The sequence below is a fragment of the Neofelis nebulosa genome, chromosome 7 (genome assembly GCF_028018385.1).
Source record: "Neofelis nebulosa isolate mNeoNeb1 chromosome 7, mNeoNeb1.pri, whole genome shotgun sequence".
Lineage (NCBI taxonomy): Eukaryota > Metazoa > Chordata > Mammalia > Carnivora > Felidae > Neofelis > Neofelis nebulosa.
In genome coordinates this window covers 84154575-84168577 of record NC_080788.1, presented here as the reverse complement: position 1 = coordinate 84168577, position 14003 = coordinate 84154575, and the positions used below count along the sequence as shown (strand labels likewise).

At 39.1% G+C, this 14003-nt stretch overlaps 1 protein-coding gene and 1 long non-coding RNA gene across 13 annotated transcripts in view; one reads left to right on the top strand and one right to left on the bottom strand.

The window, feature by feature from the left end:
• The window catches only part of NPAS3 (neuronal PAS domain protein 3), an 857324-nt gene that overhangs the window by 75332 nt on the left and 767989 nt on the right, over nt 1–14003 (bottom strand). The gene's annotated exons all lie outside the window — the stretch shown is intronic.
• The window catches only part of LOC131517076 (uncharacterized), a 216257-nt gene that overhangs the window by 145494 nt on the left and 56760 nt on the right, over nt 1–14003 (top strand). For all 4 annotated transcript variants that reach the window (XR_009264371.1, XR_009264370.1, XR_009264368.1 and 1 more), the window contains exon 2: nt 4964–5157. This is a non-coding gene — a long non-coding RNA (uncharacterized LOC131517076). The remainder of the gene's footprint in view (nt 1–4963; nt 5158–14003) is intronic.

The following is a 14003-nucleotide window of genomic DNA, read 5'->3' as shown; positions in this document are numbered from 1 at the left end:
AGGGGTTGCTACTTGGTGAGGCTGTCCCCTGGGGGAGAGGAGAGTGTTCAGCTGAGTTGCTCTGCAGTTGGTCTGTGGATGATACCACTCTGGGGAAATAGACACGGTGTCAGAGTCAAGCTGCTACCAGTGGGTGTTTCTATATACAACTACTAAGCAACAGGAAAGTTCAAGGGGGAAAAACTGGGTATTGTAAAGACAGCCTTTGAGAGTACAAGACATCCAGTGTGACCCATTCCGCAGCAGGCTGTACGCTCCAAAGAACATGCTGTATGAATACTGCAAGCAAATGTTTTAAATCTTATTGGAGACACCCTATAAATGTTGCGACTTGAGGGATCTATTCTGGGAGAGAAATATAGCATGTCCTCTCGGGATGCCGTTGGATTCCATTACCAATATTGCGTATGGGATCGAGTGTGGCAATGCTTTTATCACGACTATAAAGTGGTTACGAGCCAATTCCTCATATAAAACATACTCAATAACACTGAGGCTTTTTTTCCCTTTTCTGTTTCCTTCTTTTATTTCCTTCCTTTCTTTTTCTCTCCTTTCCTTTCTTTCTTTCTTTTTTTTTTTTAACGACAAACATGTCAGACAAAGGGCATCAGGACTTGGTCTTTGTACTACAAAACAAAATAACAATACATAAACACCTTTGTGAAGGCAGCTCGAAACCCCATGTTTTCTATTAAAAAGTCATGTTCAATCTTCACTGTTGATAGAACCGAATAGCTAACACAGAGAACATTGTATATCAGAAAGGTCAATAGTTATTATGAGCTACAAATATATTTTTTTCCATCCTTCAGGCTGTTTAGCGCATATCACAGCATGAGCAGCTGTCTTCTTTAATGCTTTTAAAATTAGAATCCCAAAGAGGAAGAAAAAATTATGGTTGCAATGATTGCTCTTTGCTTTTGTAAGTTTACTTTAATATACTATTTTATATACATGAATCTTCTGTGCAGCCTGTCCATGGGGCAGGAACCGGTTGCCAGTATCTAGTGGAGTTGCCATGTTTATTTTCTTAGCATTCGAGCCAAATCTCCATTTCAGGAGCAGATGTTGTCGACATACTATATTTTAAAAAGGAGTTATATAGAGGCGTCTGGTTACAGAGGCACTTGCAAACACACACATATGCATTCTGCCTTTTCACTGCTTTAAAGCTCGGGGACTAACTACAACAATGCCATGTGATGAGAAACAGTTATGCAGCACTGGCTGAAAAATCAGGCGGTGATTCAAGCCATTGATACACAAAGTATCTCTCTCCAAATGCAGGCCTGTGGACTGGGAGCACACCTTTTAAGTTTTGAAAGGTTGATCTGCCTGTCCCTGGAACTTTTTGCCCTGACTCCGTGCATGACCCTGAAAGACAACATGAGGTTTTAAAACAGTACAAGTGAGCACATATCAGAATTTTTAGCATAGCTCACTTAGTCTTTGTTCAGTTATTTAAAGGCTGGTTGGGTAGCTACAATGAGCTGGAACCATTTATAACTGTAAGTGCTTACGTCTGGGAGCAGGGAAAATAGATAGTAACTTGTGGTGGTGATTAATGCTATGAAGAAGGGCCATGCAGAGTAAGGGGCTGGAGAGTAAAGAGGACCAAGTCTGGTTGGGTGGTCACAGGGGCCTCACTGACGGGGTGGCTTTGGAGAAGACCTGAAGCCACGTAGATAAATGGGTGAAGATACCACCCACACATCACACTGTAACTTTAGGACTTCAGATTGGTACAAGGCTTTATAGAAAACGACTATTTGGATAGACACGTACCAGTGGCAAATTCTAGACATGTTACCTTTTGCACATTTTCTTGTCCAAAATTAAAATAAGTGCTATACTAAAGATAAAATAATATAACACGTGGGAAACTAAGGAAGGAATTAATGGGCCGGACGGTCCAGAGAGTCGAGTGCGTGCCAGATGCACCTTACTGGTATTGTCAATTCTTTGGGCATCTCTAGAGGGAGCAGCAGCTTCAGGACATAAGGGAGCCAAAGACTGAGTAAATAAATGACACTCTTGTCTTTGGTAAATTTTGGTAATGAAAATAAAGAGACCTGAGCATGTTTACTGATTGGGAAGACTGAGCTTAAAGTTGTATACATTGGAAATGCTAATTGAAGAATTAAATATCCTAAGGGATATTTAATCAGCAACTGAGAAAGATAAGTGAGCCTCTGAAATGGGGAGGAAGAAAAAAAAAGGAGGACATGAGAGAGGAAAGGGGGAGGAGGAGGGAGGAAGAGGAGTGTGATGGCAATGGCTAGGAACAACTTAATTTCACTAGGTGAAGTGGGAGAAGCAGAGGATTTTGGATGTGAAAGAAGCTACCTAGCAGCCCATGTGGGCCGATCATCAAGGACCAACAGAAAATAAGTAATAAGGCTACACAGTGGCTGGCAGTTGCTTCGTTGTAAGAGGACTAAATTTCTACCAAACGCTAGTAACAGTGGCTTTGGGGTCTTTCCAGGCAATGCTCAGTAGAGTAACCTTTTCCCAGGGATGGGAACTGGACAATGGGAACAAAAGAGAGTCCAAAGAGTGAGGGACTGCCAAGGGTTAAGAGACAGACAAGTGAAAGTGACCAAGTAATGAGCCAGGGAAGAGAAAAGGATGACGGGGCAGGGGGTGGTGACCCGGGGGAGGCAGCCAGTAAGTGGGGCTTTGTGCAGAAAGGATTGGTGAGTTATTTACTCACCAGTTATTTACTGCTTTTAAATAAGTTTATGTTACATTTTCTCTAAGTTCATAGGAAACTTGGAAAATCGGAAAAAGTAAATAAGAAAAAAAATGTCTATAACCTTATCATCCAGTTACAGTCACTATTAAAACTAATGTTTTGTTGCAGTCTTATTTACTATTTATTTAGATACTTATTTCAAAACTGGGAACATATCTGTTTCTCCCATATATTTTTTTTAAACGTTTATTTATTTTTGAGACAGGGAGAGACAGAGCATGAACAGGGGAGGGGCAGAGAGAGAGGGAGACACAGAATCTGGAACAGGCTCCAGGCTCTGAGTGGTCAGCACAGAGCCCGACATGGGGCTTGAACTCACGGACTGCGAGATCATGACCTGAGCCGAAGTCAGACACTTAACCGACTGAGCCACCCAGGCGCCCCCTCCCATATTTTTTAATATTAGTCATAGCTCATGTGATGATAATAGCTGTACTTTCATTAGACACTGGGGAATAAAAGGATATCGGGGCTCTTGGTTGCAAATCAGCTTTAAAAAACAAACAAATTAGAGTATCCTATATTACTACATCACTTTCAAATATACTATTTTTTTTAAAACATTTTTTAACATTTATTTATTTTTGAGAGACAGAGCATGAGCAGGGGAGGGGCAGAGAGAGAGGGAGACATAGAATCCAAAGCAGACTCCAGGCCCTGAGGTATCAGCACAGAGCCCGACATGAGGCTCGAACTCATGAATTGTGAGATGACTTGAACCGAAGTTGGATGCTTAACCAACTGAGCCACACAGGCGCTCCTCAAATATATTATTTTTACTGTCTACGTAACATTCCATTGCTTCGTGATGAATTTCTTTTAAATTAGTCTTTTTTCAAACTTCTTATTTCTTAGGGTGGATTTCTAGAAATAGTATTACCTGGTCAAAGACCATGAGCTTTTTTTTTTTTTTAATTAAAAATATTTTTAATGTTTATTTTATTTTTTTTTCAACGTTTTTTTTTTTTTTTATTTATTTTTGGGACAGAGAGAGACAGAGCATGAACGGGGGACGGGCAGAGAGAGAGGGAGACACAGAATCGGAAACAGGCTCCAGGCTCCGAGCCATCAGCCCAGAGCCTGATGAGGGGCTCGAACTCACGGACCGCGAGATCGTGACCTGGCTGAAGTCGGACGCTTAACCGACTGCGCCACCCAGGCGCCCCTTTAATGTTTATTTTTGAGAGAGGGAGAGCACATGTGAGTCGGGGAAGTGCAGAGAGAGGGAGACAGAGGATCCAAAGCAAGCTCCATGCTGACAGCAGAGAGCTCATGTGGGGGCGCAAACTCACAAGCCATTAAATCATGACTTGCCCCGAAGTCAGAGGCTTAACTGACTGAGCCACCCAGGTGGCCATGAGCTTTGTTTGTTTGTTTGTTTTTTTAAAGCTAATGTGTACAAATTGACTTTCAGAAAAGTTACACTATATCAGTTTACGTATTTATCAACAATGTTGATGGTGCTCAGATTGATTGCCATCTTAAAAAATATCTGTTCTCACCTAATAAAAAAATATTAAGCTAGCATGAGATACAGAGAAGAGAGTCCCCCTGAAAAGCAATACGTAAAAATATCTCACATGTTTAATTTGGATTTTTATTTCTAATGAAGTTGAGGAATGTTTTAATATGTATTTATTGGCCATTTGAATCTTTTTCAATGAATCCTATATTTATATCTTCTATTCTCCCCTTGAATTTTTAGTGTTTTTCTTATCAATTTGAATGAGATACTTACATTTACTAAAGATACTATTTTTGGCACACTTCTTGTAAATATTTTCCCATTTGCTGTTTCTGTTTGTGATGTTCACTAATGCACATGTTTTTAAATTTTACAACTTTGTGGGGTTTTTTTGGGGGTGGGGGGAGAGAGTGTGAGCCAGGGAGAGGGGCAGAGAGAGGGAGAGGGAGAGAGAGAGAGAGACAGAATCTTAAGCAGGCTCCATGCCCAGCACAGAGCCCAACATGGGGCTCGATCTCACAATTGTAAGATCACGACCTGAGCCAAAATCAAGAGTTGGATGCTTAACTGACTGAGCCACCCAGGCGCCCCTCATGTTGTTAAATTTTATACGGAGAAGTCTGTGTGTTTTTACCTTTGTGACTTCCTGTGTTGTACTTCCTGTATTTTAGAAAGTTTTTCTCATTTTTTATGCAGATATTTGGCATGTTAAAAATGAAGCATGTTTTTTTTTTTTTTTTCAGGTCAAGGTATGATTATGCCAATGGGTGGCTAAGGGCAAGTCAAAGAAAGAGTTTTTTGAGCACTGGCGGTCAAGAAGTATGTGTGGAGTAGTTATTCATCCTGGAAACTGTCATTCTGGCATCTGTTGCCTCCTTGCGGAGATCGCTACACAGGAAGACTGCAAAGCACGAGTTGACACCGCTGAGGGCAGCAGGTGAGTGATGTGGGTGTTGACAGATGATGGCCCTGAGAACAGGTAAGGAGCACTTTTTTTTTTTTTTTAAAGAGGAAATTTTTCAGCGATGATGTTGGGGGAAATGATGCAGAAATGGTACTGGAAACAAAGTATGATGACCACTCCTCTTTCGTGTTGAAGAGTTAGAAGCATAGGAATCGTGGCCTCTAGTAAGAGAGCGTTTCAAGAGTAGTGGCCTCCAGGAGACAAAGATTTTAGTAAGGGTGCAGGAGCAGAAGTCGTCTTGTGGAAAAGACGGTGGCTGCGGCACGGCAGGCTCCTAATTAGAATCCCCAAATAAAATACAGGAAACCTTATGTTGGAATTTCAGGTAAACAATGACTTTTTTTGTAGTATGACCCAAATATTTCATACAAATTTCCAAATTAACTAAGAGTCCTGTATTTTTATTAGCTGGATCTGGCCACTCTGCCCCTAGAAGAATGAGTACTCTTTGCACACAGAGGAAGGGTTTTGCATTAGAGCTGTCGTGTGATTAACAGGAATGAAGAATGAAGGCGTTTAGAAGATGGGTCTGAGATACATTTGTTTGACAGAAAAAGTTCTGAATGGCTGGAAGCTTCCACTGGAGAGTGTTTGAGAACTATGCCATAATTGAAAATTCATGCGGATGTTGGTATAAATATGCTGCTTTTCCAAATTTGCCTTCCCAGGTCTAGCATAATGACCATTAAAAAAAATGGAAGTACAATGGGCATACAGCATCCCATTACTTTTAGGTGTATATCATAGTGATTGACTATTTTTATCCATTATGAAATGATCCCCATGATAAGTCTAGTTATTTCTGTCACCACACAAAGTTACTACAATATTACTGACTACATTCCCTATGCTGTACTTTGCATCCGCATGATCTACTTTAAAACTGGAAGACTGTACCTCTGGACCTCCTTCACTTGATGTGCCTTCCCTCCAACCCATCCCTGCTCTGGTAATCCAACAGTCTGTTTCCTGTATCTATGAGTCTGTTTCTGTTGTTGTTGTTGTTTTTTAGATTTTACGTATAAACCAAATCATATGGTAGTTGCCTTTCTCTGACTTATTTCATTTAGTAAAACCCTCTAGGGCTATTCATGCTGTTGGGAATGGCAAGATTTTATATATTTTTTACGGCTGAGTAATATTTCTGTGTGTGTGTATTACATTTTCTTTATTCATGTATCGGTGGACACTTAGGTTGCTTCCATATGTTGGCTATGCTATATAATGCTGCAATGAACACAGGGCTGCAAATATCTCTTCAAATTGGTGTTTTCATTTTCTTTAGATAAATACCCAGCTGTGGAATTGCTACATTGTATGGTGTTTCTATTTTTAATTTTTTTGAGGAACTTCCATACTGTTTTCCACAGTGGCTACACCAATTTATATTCCCACCAATGTACACAAGGGTTCTCTTTTCCCACAGCTTCACCAACACTTGTTATGTTTTACCTTTTTTATAATAGCCAATCTGACAGGTATAAGGTGATATCGCATTGTGATTTTGTTTTGCATTTCCCTGATGATGAGTGATGTTGAGCATCTTTTCATGTGCTTATTGGCCATCTGGATGTCTTCCTTGGAAAAATGTCTATTCAAGCGTTCTGCTGATTTTTTAATTGGGTTGCTTGTTTTTATAATAAGATGGGGAAGTTATTTATATATTTTGGATATCAACCCCTTGTTGAAAGTAGCCAGTTTTAATTTACCTGTGTGTGTGTGTGTGTGTGTGTGTGTGTGTGTGTGTGTGTATTCTGGGGATAGAGGTGAGCCTGAGTTGGCAGGTCTCCACAGATGTCTTCTGAGTCAGTATCTTCTGCTCATTTATTATTTTTTATCATATAGGAGAAATATGAGCAGCTAGAATTTATTGATTTTATTATGGCTTTACTCTAAGATGTCTTTAAGTGGTTGTTTCTTTAAAAAAGTTTTCAGTTAGAAGTACTGTATTGAATCCATCATCAGTAAAGGATTGAGTCTTATTTATTGGAGAATATGTAAAAACATTTTTTTACATTTATTTTATTATTGAGAGACAGAGCATGAACATGGGAGGGGCAGAAAGAGGAGGAGACACAGAATCCGAAGCAGGCTCCAGGCTCTGAGATGTCAGCACAGAGCCTGACACGGGGCTCAAACCCACCAACTATGAGATCATGACCTGAGCTGAAGTCAGACACCCAACTGACTGAGCCACCCAGGCGCCCCTATTGGAGAATATTTTAGTAACATTATTTAGAGGAGCCGGAAACGGGATTTACCCAATAATTATCTACAGCTGTTACTTTGCTAATGAAAATCTATTTTGACATCTTATAATTAAGCAAGTGTTCCTTTTGTTTATCATTCCAATAAGTTTCAGTGACTGCTACTCCACCTTAGTACCAAAACAAAGTCTTCTCATCCTTTGGTAGAAGGAATCCTGCTTTACTGTGAGGAAGACAGGTCTTCATCATTATAATCTTGGTCAGCTAATAGGTGTGTAGGCATCATAATATGTGTGGAGGCATCATTTCCATATCTGAACTCGACGTTGGGTCATTTGTGTATTTTCTTCAAGGCTATGCATAATCTTCCCAAGTGGTGGGGATAAAAAAGCAGGTATTTTTTAATGATTCAATTTACAGACTTTGCAATTATTAGACTTGCTGTAGAATTACCCTCTTTTCTTCAATTTAAAAAGATAAAAGCTGTTGCTAATGGTGATGGTGAAAATGGGGTAGAAGCCACCTTTTCTCCAACTGGGTGCAAAGTAAATTTGTATTAATTGCCGCATTACTGCCCCTTTCCCGGCTTCACACATAGCTCTCTAATAATGTACTTGATATTTTGAACATTGACACTTTAGCGTTATATCAGATGGCTTTTGGGTCTAAATTGTATATTCTATAATGCCAAATAATTATTTTAAAAATTGGCACCACATATTCTTTGTTGCCTGGTAGCTGAATGCTCCCACTGCATTTGTCATAATGGTTTTGTGGTTAATCCTCTCAGCTGCAGGGACACCGGGTATTTATGGTTGCCCTTGATCTGGGTCTTCAATTATTTGACCTTACGTGAGAATGAATCCATCTATAACAGTAGGCTGTCCTTTGCCCATTTCTCCATTTTATTATTGCGTTTTTTATTCCTAACATATTCCTTCTGCACGTCATTAGCAAAGTTCTTCGTGTTTTTCAACAGCTTGGGAAGCTGCGTCTTAGAAGTGACCCAGAAGTTCAGGTCCTATATGTGGAGAAAATGCCCCTGTTGCGATGCTTATCCTCAGGTTTTACTCAAAGCTATGGCCTGCATCTTTTAGTTTCTTCCCTAATTGTTTCAGTTACAAGCAAAACCAAATACATCAAAATAAGTTTCCCTGAAACAGGAAATTATTTACACATAAAACCCTTGAGATTGAGCACTCTTTCCCTCCGCAGAGAGACTTGAGAGTATTTTCCATTCCTGGCACAAATAATGCACAGGTATTGTAATGATTACTAATATTAATTACTTGCGTGGTAGATAGTACTGCTTTTACTTTCTTCTGATAAGTTTTGTATATTATTTTTTGATGCCCAAATTGTGTTATATTCTTTAAATTGTGAGCATCTAAGAGACTTGAAAAAATTAGCTTATATCCATAGTGGAAACTAAAATATCTCAAGTCAACCTAGAAAGGTCTATTTATTCTGAAAGCTACATCTTGCCCTTCAAAGTTTTTCTGTTGACCCTAACAACCAGTACCTACAATCCTTTCTCTAAAAGTGTAATGCTTTTCTCTGACCAGGTAAAATGGCAGTGTGCATGTAAATAATTTAGGGGAAGACAAAAGTAGTCTTAAAGGGGAAGCAAGGGCAAAGAAGAAATTATCTTTTTACCAAGAGAATTAGTTTACTTGAAAAAGAATATTCTCTCTTATACAACTTGAAGTCTAACATTTTAGTAGATGCCTGTAAGTCCGAAAACATAAAATTATCAATAAAAATCTTTGCCAGCTTGACAATGATTTTCCTTTCTCCTTTTGGCTTGTTGGGGGAAGAAAGAAAGCATTTAGATACATGCAGAACATGTAAGTAATCTCAGTAAGGTGATATTCTTGGGATTTTCCATATTTATATATTTTTTCCTACATTGTATTTTCGCTACCCAAGAGCCCTGGCTGTTATTTTTTTCCCGAAGTCTGAAGATCACCCCATGGATTAACAAATGATTGAGGATTCTCTCTTAAAAGACTCTTTAAAAAACTGTCAGAATCAGCCTGAGACAAAGATTTATTATGAACTATTTAAAGGGCTTAATATATGTATCCCCAATGAGCCCTTGGAGCAAACTAAAAAGGAAGAGTGGAATTCTCAAAGAATAGGAAAAATTCTCCAATGCCCCACTTTCTTCACACCATGATTACTGTTTACTCAAAGGATAAAATGCCTAACCTGTCACACAAAGTCTTCAGAAGCCACGGTCCTGCTGATGTACAGTAAAAACACAACAATGAAGACCGACAGTAATGTGCTTGAGAAAGGCAGCCGTAATTTACTTTCTAACCTGTTCACTAACACACTAATGTGGCTACATCTTGTAGTGGGAGCTGATCTCTGACCCATGCAGCAATCAAACAACTACCCGAGTGTTGGCTGTCACAGAAGCTGGGACTGTCACCTTAATTATACGTTGCTGGATAACAAACCTTCCCTTAATGAGCAACTTTTCTCCTACGCGTATTCCAGCTCACCCCTTCTGTCCTTGAAAAGGCCCACTGCAGATAGCTGTAGTTGAAATTGGCGAAGCATATTCATAAGTATTCTTCCTAACAGGTAATAAATACTACCTGAGCAGGCTGTTTGCTTTATGAGAATGCCAAGATATAATTAAAATTATAGGCTTGCACTCCTGGGAGGCTCTAGAGAAGAATCATTCAAGACTGAAGGGAAACTTTTCAGTGAACTTAGAACCAAGCTTTTCTCTTTTCATATTAGTAATAATAGTAATTATTATTATTGTAATGACTGTCTTCTTTTCTTTGGGATTTATGTTTGGCAAGGAGATTTTTTTTTTCCTGCTTAATTGATACGATGTCTGCACTAGCATTTCATCTTCCTAGACGCAGGATTTCTTTATTTTCCTCTCATTATAGCATCCTCAATTCTGCTATGATCAGCTGATCATGCCCCAACAATTAACACAGATAAATAGGAGAGCCTTACAGGGAGGGTTTACAGATAACCTTGAGGAGAAATTGTGCCTCTCTATGGAAAGAAGACCGTTTGCGTTTAGGACAAACAGTGACACCATCTTAAATATAAAGATGTACTTCCATCATGCCCTAGCTTGATGCTGGTTTGGGACTAGTCCATCAGCAAGGTGAATGGTATCGATTGGTGACTTATTGCAGAGAAGGGAAGGACTTAGAGACCAGATTTGTGGGTTCCACTTTGATTTTATTTTAATCTTCTAAAGACTTTGCTTTTTCTTTTCATATGGGCAGATACATTTTCTCTGCAAAACAGCTCTGGTGATGTTTGATGAGACATAGAGTATATATATATTGGGAACTCTACTGTATTTACTTTAAGTTACCGTGTACAGTGGCATACATGAACTAATCCAAGAAAATCACAGAGGTTGGCACACGATGGGCACTCAGTTAATGGCAGATTTTGTGATTGCAGTTGGTGTTCCCAGTATCTTTGCAGGTTGGTTCCTAACATCTTTTTTTTTAGGATTACTGGGTGGATCAAGGGTATAAGGGATGGTAATACTCAGTTGTTCCCTAGGTCCCAGAGCAGAAGATTCTAACCTGGAATCACACCAGTGGGACCACTGGGCAAGATGATCGCCACAAACACAGAGGGCAGCAGCATGGCAGGGCGGCGGGCGGGGGGCTGGCATATGCTTTGGAATTAGGAAGCCTGAGTTCTAGGTTTGGCTGAGCAACCAGACAGTTCTACAGTCTTAAGTCAATTATGTATCTTTCCACCATCCATTCCCTTATCCTTATAAAGCACATGATGTTACATGTCTTACCGAATATAAGGAGGTTGTTGGGAAAATCAAATAAATCCACATGAAGGAAAGGTTTGATTAATGTAAGTCAAATGTGAGCAGCAAACATTTGTTGAGCAGTTAGGAGGTACCTGGTACTGAAATACCATATCAAATGTGAATCTGATTAATACTGGAAAAAAACAAATAACCTATAAGAAATATTACTGTCTTGTTCTCAAAATTCATACATTCACTAACATTTCTGGTTGTGTTACTATCATCAACATCACTTTGGGAAGAGATTTCTAGGCTGATAAATTTCAGAAATGGGTAGTTATCATGAACCTGACTACAAGATGGTCAGAAAATTTTACAGTCACTGGTTTTACTAGAAAGTGCTACAGACTAAATGTGAACATGAGAAAATGCAAATGCAAAAAAGGAGAGAAGAAGATTAAACGGAATAAAAATGAGGAAGAAAGATGTTGGGAAGTAAGAAAGGAACGAGAGAGAAGATTTAAAAGATACGTACAAAGGACTAAGAGGTATAAGAAAAACACAACAAAGGATACAGATGCAGCAACAATACAATTACAGAATGGGAGCCTGGGAACATTAAGAAAATAAGAGAAGAAAAGAAGGATGGAAAGAATAGGAATGCTCTTCTTACAACCATATCATAGGTCGCAGTCTGCAAACTAGCTGCTGGTTCTGGGTTGCATGTGCTAATGACCCATGCTTTCTCCAGACCTAAAATGCTAGACAAGCATGAATCCAAATATTTGGATGGACATATATATGTTTATTTATTTTTAATTTTTATTTATTTTTGAGAGAGAGAGAGACAGAGCATGAGCAGGGGAGGGGCAGAAAGAGAAGGAGACACAGATCTGAAGCAAGCTGCAGGCTCTGAGCTGTCAGCACAGAGCCTGATCGGGGGCTCAAACTCACGAGCTGTGAGATCATGAACCTGAGCTGAAGTCAGACGCTCAACTGACTGAGCTACCCAGGTGCCCCTGGATATTTATTTTTTAATAAATATAACCTTTGCAAAAGGGTATCCCCTTTGCAATTTGGGTATCCCCAAATTTGCAACGTGAGAATCTTCAATCCACATACTGGGTGATAGGCTAGGTTTCCTCAGTAGCCATTTTCTTTTGTGCACACCAGGTTTGAGATACAGGAAATTAGGATTTAATGCCAGGTGATTTACATACATATTTAATTTAGTTGTCACAACACTCTTTGAGAGAAGCACTTTTATTTTTCCCATTTTAAGGAGGATCCATTGTCTATGACCACGTACCCTAAAACACCCACTGTTGCCTCTACATCATGGCTTAAACTACATCTAGATTTATTCATCGTAATTTATTTAGAAATCTTTAACTTTCTTTCATCTCTGCTGCAATATATTTCAAAGAATCCTGGTGCATGGAAAGATACCTAAGAAATCTTGGAAAAGGATAGTAGGAACTTAGAGTGATTTTTATTTTCTACTTTATTTTCCAGATATTATGAGATTATATCTTTTCTACAAGAATATCTATCTTTATGTACTTAGGCTTGTGTGTTGAAAGGGTTGGTGCTTGTCCCGTTCACAAGTGCCCTGAAATACTCTGTTTCAGCCTGCTGTGAACAGCTGGGACTGCAGGGAACAGTTGGTATGGAACATCAATAACGAGGGGGTCTCCCTTGCACTTTATGTGAGAGGAGGAGGAATCACTGTGCCTTTGGAACGACTCTTCTTTATCTTTGGCACTGAGGACACTGGCTTTTCTGTCCTTGTGAGATACGTGTCTGTATATCTATATCTGTATCTACCTATGTCTGTCTATCTGCTATGTCTCTAAGTTTATATAAATCCTACTGTGGTTTTCAAACAGAAACAATGGTTTCCCTGGCAAATCCCTCCTAACGACATCGACTCCCCTCTCCTGTCTGTTCTGTGCCATATAGTGCTGTCATTTTATGAGCAAGCCCTTTCCAAAACCTCCTTTCACAATGTTTAAAGAGTCCTACTTCTGCCCTTAAATGTTTTGTGACACATTTAAATAGAACACAGCTTTGTAAAAGAATGAATTAAAATATAAAAATTATGTGTGGATATAAGACATAAGAAAATATAAAGCAAGTGCTGTGCAGTGGATGGCAACTATAAGGAGCCATAGAAGGTTGGAGAAAATGAGGACATGTACGGAGAGGGTAGCTCTATGAGGAGCAATGGAAAGGAAAAGCAGAGACAGAGGAAAAGAAGGGTAAGAAGGAGCAAGGGGAAAACTCCAAAATATAAAAGAAAGTAGAATTCCATTTATATGAAGCACCTAGAATAGGCAAATATTTAGAGACAGAAAGTACAATAGTGGTTACCAGTGGATCAGGGGAAGGGCAAATGGGGGAGCTATTGTTTAATGGGTACAGAATTTCAATGTTGGATGATGAAAAGGTTCTTGAGATGGATAATGGTGTTGGTTGCACAATGTGAATGTATTTAGAGCTATTGAACTACACCCTTAAAAATGGTCAAAATGGTAACTTTCATGTCATGTATATTTTACAACAAGAAAGAGACTAGGACTTACACTAATGAAAAGTTATATAATACCAATGGGAGGGGGGAGGAAAGAAATGCAAAAGTAAAGGAAAAAAAGAAAAACACTACAGGGAAGAATAGAGAACGAATGGACGGCATGAAAAACTATTGTTTCTATCAAGGCTAAGAGGAAATAATAGCTGAAGCACTGCATTTCAGTTATTTACTTGTTCATTCAACAAATATGTATGAGGTACTTACATACTGTGAAGCACTGGGGATACAGAAATGAATTATATAGCTACTGTCCCTCTTT